The following is a 13,689-nucleotide window of genomic DNA, read 5'->3' on the forward strand; positions in this document are numbered from 1 at the left end:
GGTATCTCATTGTGGTTTTGATTTTCATTTTCCTAATGACTAATGATGTTGAGGATCTTCTCATGTGTTTTATGGGCCACTTGTACATCTTCCTTGGAGAAATATCTCTTCAGATCCTTTGCCTGCTTTTAACCAGCCATCTTTTGTTATTGAGTTGTAATTGCTCTTTACATTTGCTGGATACAAGTCCTTTACCAGATACATGAGTGCAAATATCTTCTCCCATTCTGTGGGCCGACTTTTCACTTTCTTGATGGCATCTTTCGAAACATGAAAGATTTTTTTATTTTGATGAAGTACAGGGTATCTTGTTTTTCCTTTTGTTGCTTGCAATTTTGGTGTCCTATCTAAGAAGTTTTAAAAAATAGGTATCCATAGAATACTATGTAGCACTTCTGGACTTTGTATTTTTTTAAAAAATATTTTAGATGTTGATGAATCTTTATTTTATTCATTTATTTACATGTGGTGTTGAGGATCAAACCCAGTGCCTCACACATGCTAGGCAAGTGCTCTACCACTGAGCCACAACCCCAGCCCCAGGACTTTGTGTTTTTAAAACCTCTTTTTACAATGCACTATATTTTTATTGCAAACTGAAATCACCCCTGGTGTCTCCACTAGATGAAGGAGAAGGATGGCACCAACGGGTAGTTGAACAGGTGGGCCCAGCACCTTTACCCATTTCTCAGTTTGTTCTCACCAAACCTCTGCACCAGTGAGCATGTCTGTTCCTTTTATTAAAGACTGACGGAGGCCCAGAGAGGGTAAGTGACAGCCCCGAATCACCCAGGGATCGGAGGCTGGGTATGTCGTCTGTGTCCACGGCCTCGGCACTACTCAGGAAACCCACCTCCCTTGCCTAGGGTTCTCGGGCCAGCCTGGCTGTCCGTGTGGCTCAGCTGCACCATGGCCCTGTGCCTGTGGAGGGAGGGGGGGAGGCTGCGTGCAGGCACCCGGGGGGCCTCTAAGGGCTCCCTCTCCTCTCTCTCTCTCTGCTTGGGACTGGAGAAGACCTGGGCCTGGCTCTGCCCCTTTAGAAGGCAGCGTGGCCTGTCATGCTTCCCCTTGGGTCTTGCAGACTTGATAACACGTCTTCTTCCATCTGCCACAGACATGGTGCCTAATTGCCTCTGTCACCTTCTGGCTGTCAGAGCCATTTAAATGCTTGGCACTCGAAAGTTACTGATTTTCCAGGCACAAGTGTCATACTTTGAAAGTGACACTCTGAGCGATAGCCAAGGCGATGGCTGTCCTTTCATTTCCAAGGGAACTGAAGACACAGGATGCTGAGCTTCCCGCTGGGCGCCCGGGAGCCCTGCTGGTGTGCACGGGGACACATGTCTCCCTTTAGCAGTCACCTCGTCCTGGAAGTCTGAGAGCAGGTCCAGCCAGGACGGTGTCCTCTGAGGCCTGGTCCCTGGCTTGAGACCACTGCCCCCTGCTGCGTCCTCCTACACCCGCCTTCTGTGTGCGGTCCCTGGGCTGTCCTCCTCTTTCTCCTTATGGGAATGCCAATTAGACTGCAGGAGCCCTGATCGAATGGCCCCCCTTCAGCTTGGTGGCCTCTTAAAGGCCCTGGCTCTAACGGGGGCAGTCAGAGGTTCTGGTGTTTGGGGTCAACACATGCGTTCTGGGGACCTGGTCAGGCCCCCTTCAGGCCTCAGTTTCCTCCTCTGTAAGGGTCCACCTCACGGGACTGTCACAAGGCCCCCAGGAGCCATGTGGGGGAGGCCTGCGCACGCTCCCTGGCTGCCGAGGGCACACTCCCTGCTTCTGCTCCTCTGTGACTTGGTCCTAAAGGCTCCATGATGAGCAGGCTGCCGGCCAGCGGTTTTGACTGGCTCTACGTCATCGTCTTCTTTAAACCCGTGAGAGCAGGGAGGGAGGTCCGTGCAGTCCCCAAGTGTAAAGCCACAAGGAGGAGAGGGACTGCTGGCTGCTGGAAGGGGTCAGGACACGCCGTGTACACGTGCTGAAGCGCCACGCCGCGCACCACAGACGTGGACAACTGGTACATGCTGATCTGAAACTCAGTATTCACTAAAGGAAAAAAGAAAACTTTGAAAAATAGCTTCCAGTGTAGAAAAGTATTAAGGCAAGTGCTTGTAATCAGGAAAAGATGCTACTTCAAATCCCGACTCCTCCGCCTAGTGGCCTGGTGGCCTTGGGCAAACCAAGAACTTGGCCAGTTTCAGGGCCGAGCTTTTCCGCATCTCTGTGTGCAGTGCTACAGACGTCAGCTCCTGGTGTGGCTCTGGGAGAGCTGCGTTGCTGGACGGAGAGCGTGGGGGCTCTGCGGTCCTCAGCACCCCAGCCCTGCAGGGCAGGGTGGCCGCTTGTGTCCCTGCAGGGCAGGGTGGCCGCTGGTTTCCCTGCAGGCTCTGGCTCCAGCCATAGCCTCAATGATGAAGAACTACCAAGAAACCAAGGAGTCGGGGGAGAACGGACCCAGTAGAGACGCCAGGAGTAAGGAGGCCAAGGCCTGATGACCAGGGCCCTCTGGCCCCTGTCCCGGTCCCTTCCCTCCTCTCCTTTCTTCCTTCAGTAGATGACAGTGGCCAGCTCCTGACCAGCAGAAAGGACTTCCCATGGCTGCCCTAGAAAGTACCCTGTGTGCAGGAAGTCACGAGATGCTGGTAGGGACAGAAAGAAGGAACTGGACACTGCAGCAGCCCAGGTCCTCTCAGGACAGTCCCACAGGGAGTCATGACTTGGCCAGGGACTGGGAGTCACTCCACGAAGACTGAGCAGGGGCCTGCAGACAGGTGGGAGCCGCCTGATGCAGAAGGGCCAATGGAGGAGGAGGTGGCTTGGCTGAGCCTGGACAAGGAGGCAGAAGGGCCTTCCCTGTGCCATGTCACAAGGAGGGAGCGAGGGAGCCGCTGGGGAGGTGGATTGGGGCGCTGTAGCCATGTTCAGGACTCAGGAAGTTCACACTGGCCACTGCGGTGAGAGGTGGGTGACAGCCAAAGGCCTGCACCAGAAGAGGACATCCGGGCACTGACCGAGCTTCCTGACCAGCAGGGAGACTGCTTTTGGGTGCCTGAGGACCGGCTGTCCAGCTGACCAGCAGGATGAAAACCCTGTCTCTGGTCTTCCTGATAATGGCACTTCACCCTGAGCCGCGCCCCTGCCCTACAACCTGTGTGTCCCCTGAGGTGCCACTACCTCATCTCAAGGTCTGAGCCCAGAATGAGGACAGCTGTGGCAGCCACCAGGCTGGACATTCACACAGAACCCCATCCAACTCTCCCCACAGGACCCTGCTGGGGTCTCTTGCTAAGGTTCTGGCATCTCTAAGAATAAACAGGTGGACTGAGTCCCTGTTAGTTTTGCTCCTGGATCTACTCCACAGTGCCATCCCCTCCAAACCTGCCAGAGCGAAACCGCTATAAATCATGACGATGATGAAGAGATGCAGAAAGAATTGGCGGAACGTTGGCTCTTGGAGAAGAGAAATGTTGTTGACCCCTGCCCTGACAGCTTGGACCCCAGTCTCCTCATCTGTCAAATGACCACGTGCTCAAGTCTCAGGTGTGGCCTCAAGAGCAGGTGCACGGGCCCATCAGCACAGGTTCAAGGGCAGCGTCCTTCCTACCAGCTGCATGTTCTTAGGAAGTTCTCAAAGTCCTGTGCTCCATTTTCCTTGAGTGTAAAGCAAGTAGAATATCTACCTTATCCATCTGCTGAGATGGATTCACGGAGAACGCGAACGTGTTTCCATGCGCCCACATCTCCGACACATAGCAGCAGTCATTAAAATCACCAGCAGTATTTCAAAGAGTTCTTATGATAATTAAAGGAAATAACAGATTTAAAAATACTTCATAACCCATAGAGCACTCTACAGATGTCGGTTATTTATAATTTTATGGCCACTTAAATTTTAAACTAAAATTTAAAAAAATAGTGAAATATTCTGTAGTCTAAGAAAAGGTGCCTCAGGTTGAAGTTCAGTTTTGGCTGAGAGTACTCTGAGCCCCGAGCCTGTCTGTCCTCCACGCTGCCCACTGCTGGGTGCAATTAGCTGTGGCTCAGTGGGCACCGAGGGGGACGCTGACACTAATTTCACACCCATCCAGCCGGTTTTTCCTGGATGACACTGATCTAAATTACATCAGGGGGCGTTGAGCTGCTCTTTTAGATAACAGGCAACAACGTGTCATTTGAGAGAAGCGTATCTCCTGGGAGCATGAGGGCGCTGGGGGTGGAATGCACCAGGAGCATCCTGCTGCTCAAGCACCCTGAGAGCTGGTGGACGGTTTTATTGGAATCCTTGTTTAGGAGATGACAACTCGGGCAGAGCACTTAGGAGGCGGACTCCTGGAATGTTGGAGGCCCGTGCAGAGGCCTCCCTGCCTGGAGCCCAGCCGCTGTTCCCTTGTCCCTGGGACAGGCCGGCCCTGCCGCTGTGAGCTAGTCTATTACTGATAGATAATTCCAGGAGCTCTGAGCAATTCCTCCGTGCCCATGCCCCAGGGAACCAGAGGCTGATTAAGGCCTTGAGGAAGTTTGCGATCTGGGGGGAAGGGAGGCTCTTCTCTTTTATTTTTAACTCTCTCCTGTGGTCTCTCCCTCCCACTCCCCCTGCCTCCTTCCCCTTCCTTCCCTGGTGTGAGCTGGCTGCTGTGGCCTTGCAAGGTCCCAGTGCTGGGCACCACGCTGACAGAAGAGATCCGCTCCCTGCCCTCCAGAGTCAGGCCAGCAGAGTGGAAAGGGGCGGTGCTCCAAGACACCCCTAGATCTGCCCCCCTGGGCGATGGCACCTGAGACTGGGGCACACTGGCTCTCCTTTCTCCCTGGAGGAGGCTGACCCTAGGCTTTGTTCTGAAACACAGTTCACAAGGAATTCTGTGCCCTCCGCAGGAAAAAGACCATAGAGTGAAGTCATGGCCGAGATGCGTCACTGTTTAGAAATGATGTCTGTTTCTCCTGAATGTCCCTGTTAGTCGTGGTGGCCCGGCAAGTGAACAAGACAATCCACCAGAGCACGGCAGGGAAATTCTAGAGTATTTACAGATGACTTAAGGAATCTCAAAATGTGCGTTCACCTTTGTAAGGCATAGGGTAGCGGAGTCGCCGCATGTAACGACGACTGGAGAGGAGCACTGGGAAGTTCACACAAAACGTTTTGCTCCCCAGCCCCAACTGGAAGTTAGGAGTTGGCCTTGCCACACAGCAGGGACCGAGAGGAAGGGAAGGAGCTGGACGCCATCCGAGACCCCCAGCTGCTGCTCTGTGGGCAGTACAGACATGGTCAGAAGCCTCGTGCCCCTGGACAGGGATAGGTCATCCTGGCAACAGCTGGGCGCAGGCAGATGGCACCCCTTGTCACCTTTCCTCCTCCCAGGTGGCATGAGCCAGCTCAGGGACTCAGGCCATCGGGCAGCTGAAGACCCCACCTTTGGCAGAGGACAGAGGAGGGTGGTGGCATGGCTCGACCCCACCTGGGCAGTGGGCGAAGGGGGCACAGAGTGCTTCCGCAGACTCCCAGGCAGGGATGGGGCACGAGCACCTTGGCAGGGGGAGGAGCCAGGTGCAGCCCGGGTTCTGGCTGATCCTGAGTGGGGGAGTCATGGGGGTCGGGGTCAGCACACCCAGAGGCACGGCCAGCAGGGGCTGCCCAGGCAGCAGGCACACAGGGAGGCGGAGGAGAGACGGGCGGGCGATGGGCACCTGCGAGGCATTCATGCAGATTCTGAGGACAGGGGGGCATGGAAGGCTGGAGCAGCAGGGGACAGAGACGGAGCTCATCCGTCACTGGTTCCAGTGGACCTGGAGGGGCGGAGAGCACGAGGAGGCAGGACAAATATAAGTGGCAGACACTACTGTCACTTCCACCTCCAGATGAGACATGCTCAAGCCATTCCGCCGTGAGAAGGAACCAAGAAGGCACAGGGTGGACATTTGGTCAGTGCTTCAAATGTCCAGCCTCCGTGGGCCCCTCTCATGTCAAGGCCCCTGAGTACCACCTCTTGGTACCCTCATGCCCTCTCAGTGACGCCAGCTGCTTCCTTTGGTGTCCCTGACAACCAAGCTGCCCTGTCCTGGTTCCTTCCGGATCCCTATTCAACTCACGTGGAGCTCCTGGAGGGCAGAGCACATGTCACCTTTGTCCCCACAGCTTAGCCCCCGTGGCTAGCCCAAGGGAATTCCCGCGCACACACACCCACTTAGAGAAGCGAGCACCTGGGGTAGGTCCTGGGAAAGAAAGGTCTCTGAGTCAGTGCACCTGGAGCAGGTGAGTAAAGAAAGGGACGTGGCTTATCCCAGATCCTGCTCAAGGGACAGTCCAGGCCCTGGGAGACCGGCCGCCCTCCTTACCAACCCTCGCAGAGCTGAGGATAGTGGGTCTCCGGGAGGGGCAGGCGGCGGCTGTGCTTGAGCAACTTTGAGAGACAAGCGCTCTCATGAGTCAACGTGTCGGTGCCCCGTGGCTCCCACGCTGTCTCTTTCCTGAGAAGGCCACTGGCTCCAGACGCCTCCCAAAGAAACAGGAAGAGCTTGACAACACGTTGAAGTTCACTCCACGGGGAACTCGGCTCCTTCCGCCTTAGGAGCTGGTCCCTGACCCAGGGACTCGCAGGGGAGCAGCAGCACCTGCCCAGCCCCAGGAGGGAGAGTTGCACTGCCTCCCGGTGGGTGAAAGTCAGCATTCCCACAGGCGTCCTGTGCCCCAGCACAGCCCCATCCATCTGTGCAATTGGGGGACAGTCTGGATCATCTCTTCTGGGCAAGGCTCTGCTCTAGACTCAGTCGCCACGTGTTTTCGACACACCCTGACCTTCCTAAGCACATGCTCTGACTGCAGGGAATGAGCTCCTCACGCCACGGAGGTGCTTTACACACATGGTCCCATGGATCCTGGTGATCAAGGAGCATTCGTAACATCATTAGGCTCCGGGAGAGCCGCAGAAACTGGGCAAGGTCACGTAGCCCCCAGGAACCTGGAACCTCGCTCTTGACCTTGACACCCATGTGTGCAAAGTGACCTATCTCCCCAGGGTGTTCTGAAAGGGGGTACTCACTTCTGCTTGGGGAGGCCTGGGGATCTGTATGACTAAGTGAGCTCTGATGCGGGGGTGGGGGGAGAGACCTGGGAACCTGCTCATACTGGATCAAGCTGTGAACTCTGACTTATTATGGGGCTTAACCTTCACACCTGTCACCTGTCGCATAACCACACCTCATCTTAGGAGCACTGGAACTCCCGGATCCCGATTCCCAAGCTGGAGAATGAGCTTCAGCTCTCTGCTGGGATCAGCAGGCCTTCCAGCTCCAGCTGGGACACCACCACTGGCTCCTGACAGCTTGTGTAAGGGGACGGCCTACTCAGGGGACCGTCCACCTTAACACTCACCCTCAGACTTCATCAAGTGATCCTCAGCCTGCACATGGCTGGCATCTTAGTAATCTCCCAGTGGCCATCCGTCTGGGCCCAAAGAGCTAATTAATTTGCAGAGCTCTGGAAATCACATGTTCCCTATACAGATGGTCCTGGGTGTCTTCAGGAGCCCTCCCGATGGCTTGTCCGTCACCTGGCTGGGGCAGCGAAGCCTCGTCTGTCCCAGACTTTTGCTTCAGGTCCCGGGAATGACATCACCCTCCGAGTTTCTGTCCGGGCTTCTTGTGTTGACGGGTACGTGGAGGACCTTGAATGATGACATCCTGCTGGCATGGAATCCAACCTGGTCCCGCCAGGCCTCAGCGCTAGGGGCTCTCGGACTTGCTGTGGCTCCTCTCCTGGCCACAGGCTTGTGCTCAACGGCCCCTTGGTGGGTCAGGAAGGAAAGTCCTGTGTGCTATCAGGGTACTGGGCCAGGTGCCGGGAGCCGTGGGAGAGGCCGACATGACAAACTAACAATGCTGTCCTCTGTGGTGCCTCTGCCCTTCCACAGGCCCTGCCCGGCTGTGCCTTGGTGGCTGTTGTCTGGAGCGCTGTCTCATCTATGGGCAGGGCCCGTTGTCACTAGCCTGACTTCCTTCAGACTTGGAATGACCTTGGGGCCCGACCACCAGGGTCCCACAGTCACATCAGCAGTTCCCGCAGCCTGTACCCTCCTGCTGGCCAGGACTGGGCTGCCTCCTTTTCCTCCTGCAAGTCTCAGCTCATGACACCTGCAGATGCTCATGCCCCAGCCATGGACCCCCCGGCCCTCTGTCCCGTTATAGCGGGCTCCAGAGTCCACGGTCGCCCTACTACCCTCCACGGGGTGACTCCAGGGTGGGCGGGCCAAGGAGGACAGGGCTTTGACTGAATTTCTTCCAAGCTAAACCCCAGGGTCTGAGATGGTGCTTTGCTCAGCAAATTTTACTGACGGGAGGACAGAGTGAGGGAACGCACTCTGTCTTACCCACGTGGACCATGGAAGAGGCTTTTGAAGAGTCCCCGCGGCTCAGGCCTTCTGGGTCCAGAGCTCTCCTACTCCTCATGCCATGGGGAGGCTCCACTTCTGCACATTTCTGCTGCCTTGTCTGCCCCCTCAGTCTTCCGCAATATTTTCTTTGCTCTTCACAGAGCAGGCACTTCCACGAGCTGTCGGGGGGAGCATCTCTCTGTTACTGGGTGTCTTCTAAATTTAGACACAGCCCCAGTGTTTTTAACTCATTATCTTCACGAACTGCAGTCAGCAAGGTTTCTAAATGACTGTCTCAGGGTACGATGTCCTGGCTGGGTGGGGCCATGGGGCACGGCCCTACATCTGTTCTGAATCTGGCTGGGACTGACTATGTGACTGTGGGCCAGCTGCTGTGATGTCCTCCTGTCCAGACACGCTGCAAGGAGCTTGCAGAGGGCCAGCTGAGCACGGTGCTCTGGCCTCCCAGCTTACCCACACATCCCAGGACTGACCTTCCAGAGGCCTCCACCTCTCCACCAACACAACACACCCCAGTCCCTGTGCCCAGGTTCCCTGCTTGAGCCTCATACCTTATGAATAGGGTAACACACACACACACACACATACACACATCCATTCCCACAAGTATAAAATAATAAATAGATATATGTAGACTAAATACGTATTCTATTTCAAACCCATGATGAGGGAGAACAGGATACCCATTACCCCTCACCTGATTCATCCAATATTAACACCTGGCCACACTGGCCTGCTTTGTCTCCTCCTTTCTCTTTCTGCATCTTAACATCATTTTGAGTGCACTGTTTGGAAGTTGTGCCTCCTCACAAGCACAGCACATTCCCCAGGGGTTGGCATGGCCCCAAGTGACAAAGTGGGCACCTAACTCCCAGGGCCCCTGCCCTGATCCTCTTTCTGGCTTTCCCCCTTGATTCAGGACCCCTCCTGGTGTGGACTTGCTGCCCTCTCTGGCCTCCTATGATCTGGCTCTGGAAGATCTGCTCTTCTTGCTCCCTGCAGCTTCTTCTGGTAGAAGCCTAGCAGAGGTGGTGGCAAGTCTTGCCAGGGAGGCTGTGGGCAGCGCAGCCATGCAGAGGGCTGGCTGCCTACGGTTTCAAGCCCCCAGCAATTGACAACTGCCTTTTGGCAGAGCCAGGACAGGAAACTTGATTCTGGGATCCATTTGACAGTGACATAAGAAAGCTGTAAGAATTGGGAAACTCCAAAAAAAAAAAAAAAAAAGAAGTGACAGTTAGCTAAGCCACAGCCTCTTTGGGCCCCGAGAGCTCCAGGGATGCACATGAGCAAAATCTCAGCCCATCTGCCTTTTAATTAGAGAGAGAGAGAGAGGGTGAGAGTGGGGGGTGGGGGAGACCAAGTTTCTGAAAGCCCTGGCCATTTAGAATCAAGCTGCCTCTATTCTCAAGTGCTTTGTAAAAAAATTAATAATGCCTCTCTCTTCCCCGTCCTTGCAGAGAGAAGTCAGCTCCGGGTGGTTGCTGAAAACAGGAACCTGCCCTTCTGCAAGCCCCGCGCCTTCCTCGTTCTCACAGAGGAAGTGTGCGGCGGTTTAGCAACTGTGGTGCCTCTTGATAGCAAGGGCTTCTCCTCTGCCCCTCTGGACCCTGGCCGTCTGCTCATTCTGGAGGAGCAGCCACTGATGGAGAGGCGGTGACCCCGTGCCTGGCCGCCCCTCCGCAGCCAACTCCCAGGGGAGGCCATGCCCAGCGTTTGAAGGTACCTTGGGGGATGTGGCAAGGACTGGGTGGGGAGCCATCAGGGCCCCTCCGAGGCACAGCTGGCAGAGGTGGACTTTCTGGAGCTAGAGAAGAGCTGAGGACATGAGGGAAGCATCTTGGAGGAAGCCCAGCACCCAGCACCGAGTTTGCACACGGGAGCTGCTCACTGTGCCCTGGGTGCACTGTTCCAGGGAAAGAAGGGCAGGGAGGGGGAGGGTGGGCAGGTCACATTCCTGCCAGGTGAGACAGTCTCAGAGCCTGGTACACAGCAGGCTTCTAAACCACCCCAGGCCTTCATTTTCCCATCTGTGAAAAGGAAATAACTGCACTTAGTTCACAGAGGAATTGGCTGGATTCAATGAACAACATGCACAGTGCCCAGTCAGTTTCAGACACCAACTCCCTGGGTGCCCGGAGTCCTGGTGTCCAAGGGCACACGGAGCCTAGCTAAACTGGGGGATAGCAGCAGTGCTGGGTGAGGTCTGGCAGCATGGATCTTGTTTGGGAAGGTGCCAAAGATAAGTGACAATAACCTAAGTAGGTGCTAGGTGCATGGGGGAGGAGGGAGCTAAGGGCAAGGTCTATATAGGAAGTCACAAATTCTGAAATCACGCAAGTGCAGACTGGAAAAGACTCGGGAGAAGCAGCGCTTCCTAATGAGGCTGGCACACTTCATTTTCTTTTACATGTTTACTTATCAAGAGAGTCTAGTCTCAGAGAATGACCTGGGCTCTGGCCTCAGAATGGCCTGACTGGGTCTGTGAGTGGGGTGTGAGCAGGTGGGGACCATCCTAAGTGACAAGAGGGGCATGGCATGAAAATTCACGTTCATGCAACTCTCAGGACCATCCTGCAAGCTTGCAATAGTTATTTGCTTTTGACAAATGAAAAAATGAGTCTCAGAGAGGCGTCGAGGGGCTGAGGTGGGGAGGGTGGACCTCAGGGAGCACAGGACACCTAAGGACTGTTTACAGTGATACCCTTCATTTTAGGAGAATTCCATCCCATTGTCTGTGAATTGTGATTCTGCTGTTGACTGTGATATGTTGTGTTTTGGGTCTATTAAACTGTGGTCCTTTTAAAACTGGGTAGGGGGTAAATGGAAGAGCTGGCAAATTCTGTTGCAATTAATAATCTCCAATTAGAAGAACACTATCTAGGAGTGCTTAGTGAGTTCTGGAAAGTAGAGTAATGATAACCCCTGAAACAGACTGATAGAAACCCATTAAGACTCCTGCGTCTCAAACAGCTCTAGAGTCAGGGCAGCAGGATGGCATTGTAGGAAGCCAGTGATGTAATCAACTACACCTGAATCAACACTCCAGGTCAACCACCAATGAGCTTTGTGACTCTGGGCAAGTCACTTTGCCTCTCTGAATGTCAGGTTCTTCCTTGTGAAAAGGATAAAACAACTTCCTCATGTGTAAGAATTGTAGGTGATGCAAAGTGCTAAATAGTAGCTATTAGTATCATTCCTAAATCAAACAGTGAAAGTAGACCTATTCCCTCTGGTATTTCTATGCAGAAAAGTGTTAGCCAGCAATGGTAAATATGGTGGATCAGGTTGCAAAACCAACAAGCCAGGCACTCCTTCTTCATTTTTCTGAACATATATCTCGGCTTGTTCCTCCATCTGACATAAATGTGGGGAGGATTGCATTGCAGCAAACTGAAACTATTTTCCTAAGATCGAGAAACTTCCTCACTCTGAGCCGCGTGAGCGGGTGCTGTGCTTTTGAGCAGAGCACTTTTCTTACAGACAGAAATTATTCATGCCACTGTGTCTCATCAGCTTCCTGCATTAATAGATGCAGCTCAGTTTTAATTTTTCATTTCACACTCAGCAAGAATTTATTTCCCCCAGCTCCAAGAAAAGCTGGAACTTAAAATTCTCGTTAAGAATTTCCAGCTTGTCAGACCAAATCATTTGAATTTTTAACAACCTGAGGGACATGTTGGTACATTTATGCATGTGCCTGTCCATCCATCCATCCACCTGTCCATTTGTTCCCTCAGTCAACATGCACTGAGGCCACACCATGTGATTTTCCCCTCTCGACACCTCCCCAGGGTTCCTGAGGATTTAAGTACATCTTGTCCAAACCACTTCCTCTCATCTGAGCTCCGCGCAGGGAGGGGCCACAGTTGATTACAGTAACTCCAGCTCCAGCCAGATTTTTTTAATCTGGGCAGCCTGGGACCATGTGGAGGGCTTGGTGTGCCAGGGGAACCAAGAGTGAGCAAAGCCAGGGAGACTTAAAGAGCTTCAGAAGAAAGAGGACTTGTGCCCTGGCCTGTCTTTAGGGACCCTGCACTGGGCCAGGCACTTTATATAGAGCACCGTTAGTCATTCTGCATAATTAATTGTGCACAGATTATCTGCCAGTCTCCTGCAATTCATGTTCTTTTCTAAATTGAGGAATAGACATGGAACAAATCTGTAGAAAGTTTTTGGAGGTGAGGTGGTCAATACATAATGACCACCATGGTATACGCCATGAAGGAGACCAAGAGCCAGGGAGAGGGAACCGAGGAGCTGGGGATGTAGGTGGAATGGAATCCTCACATTAATCCTGGGAAGTGCTGCTCCCCAAATTATGGCTGTGTCATCTCTCCTCGCTGCTCTCCCTCCTCATGGACGATCAGCTTAAATCCTGCAGCCTCTGAATTGAAATCCCAAGTGCCCTGAGAGTCCTGACCCACTCTCCACCTGTTGTTCTCTCAATATCCCCAGTGGTCCAGCCACTGACACCTATTATGAACACGTCCCTCCAGCACACAAGCAATGGCATCGTCACCTTGTCACAGGAAGGGAGAGCTGTAGCTCCACTCGAGCCCCCGCATTTCCTTGTGCGTGGACCCAAGAGCCGCTCTGGAGCCACACTGCTTGGATTCAGAGCTTTCCTGTGCCGCCTACCAGCTGGCTGGCTGGCCAGGCCAACTGTGCAGGTGCTCTGGCCTGGACTTCCCAGGTTGCAAAGCCCAAAGCTCGAGGATGCTGCCACACAGAGGGCGCGGCCCGGGGTGAGCGCTCGTGAGCCCCGGGGGACGAGGACCTTGGCACACATCACACATGGGCCTCTTTTCCTCCTGTGGCTGTGTGCTGAGCTCAGGGGAGCTGGCAGGGGCTGGGGTGACGCAGGAGGGCTCCAGCAGGTCCCCCGTCTTTACAGAGAGGCAAGCGGCCACCCACATATGGAAAGGAGCATGCCCACCCTCTTGGGGGAAATTAGTGAGCCCACCATGGGTTCTAAAGATGTAATGGTGGAGAGTAGAATTTGGGGGAAATTGGACTGGAGCCCCCCGTTCAGAGGGTTTCATGACACCAAGCTGACAGCTCAGGGCCTGGGCAGAAGGGCAGAGCCGGCAGCTGGGTCCTCTGTGGCAATTGCCAGGTGAGAAGTGACTTCCAACAGTCAGAAGGGAGGGCTGCATGCACAGGGCAGGGGACGGTGCGTCCCAGTCTCTGCACATCTCCTGTGGCCCCACAAGCAACCCCAGTTCTGAAAGTATCTGCTCCTTAATGTAAAATGCCATCATTCTGGTATAAACACAACTGAAGGAATTAGGGCTGGGATCTGAGATCC

The 13,689-nt window shown here is 54.1% G+C and overlaps 2 protein-coding genes across 2 annotated transcripts in view; one reads left to right on the forward strand and one right to left on the reverse strand.

Moving 5' to 3' along the window:
- Tg (thyroglobulin) overlaps positions 1-13,689 on the reverse strand; it is a 211,589-nt gene that overhangs the window by 37,206 nt on the left and 160,694 nt on the right. The window lies entirely within an intron of this gene.
- Positions 10,033-13,689, forward strand: part of Sla (Src like adaptor) — a 32,197-nt gene continuing 28,540 nt past the window's right edge. The window contains exon 1 of the mRNA XM_026407436.2: positions 10,033-10,100. The gene's annotated coding sequence lies outside the window, so the exon portion shown is untranslated. The remainder of the gene's footprint in view (positions 10,101-13,689) is intronic.

This window comes from Urocitellus parryii, chromosome 7 (assembly GCF_045843805.1).
Source record: "Urocitellus parryii isolate mUroPar1 chromosome 7, mUroPar1.hap1, whole genome shotgun sequence".
In the NCBI taxonomy this organism is placed as follows: Eukaryota; Metazoa; Chordata; class Mammalia; order Rodentia; family Sciuridae; genus Urocitellus; species Urocitellus parryii.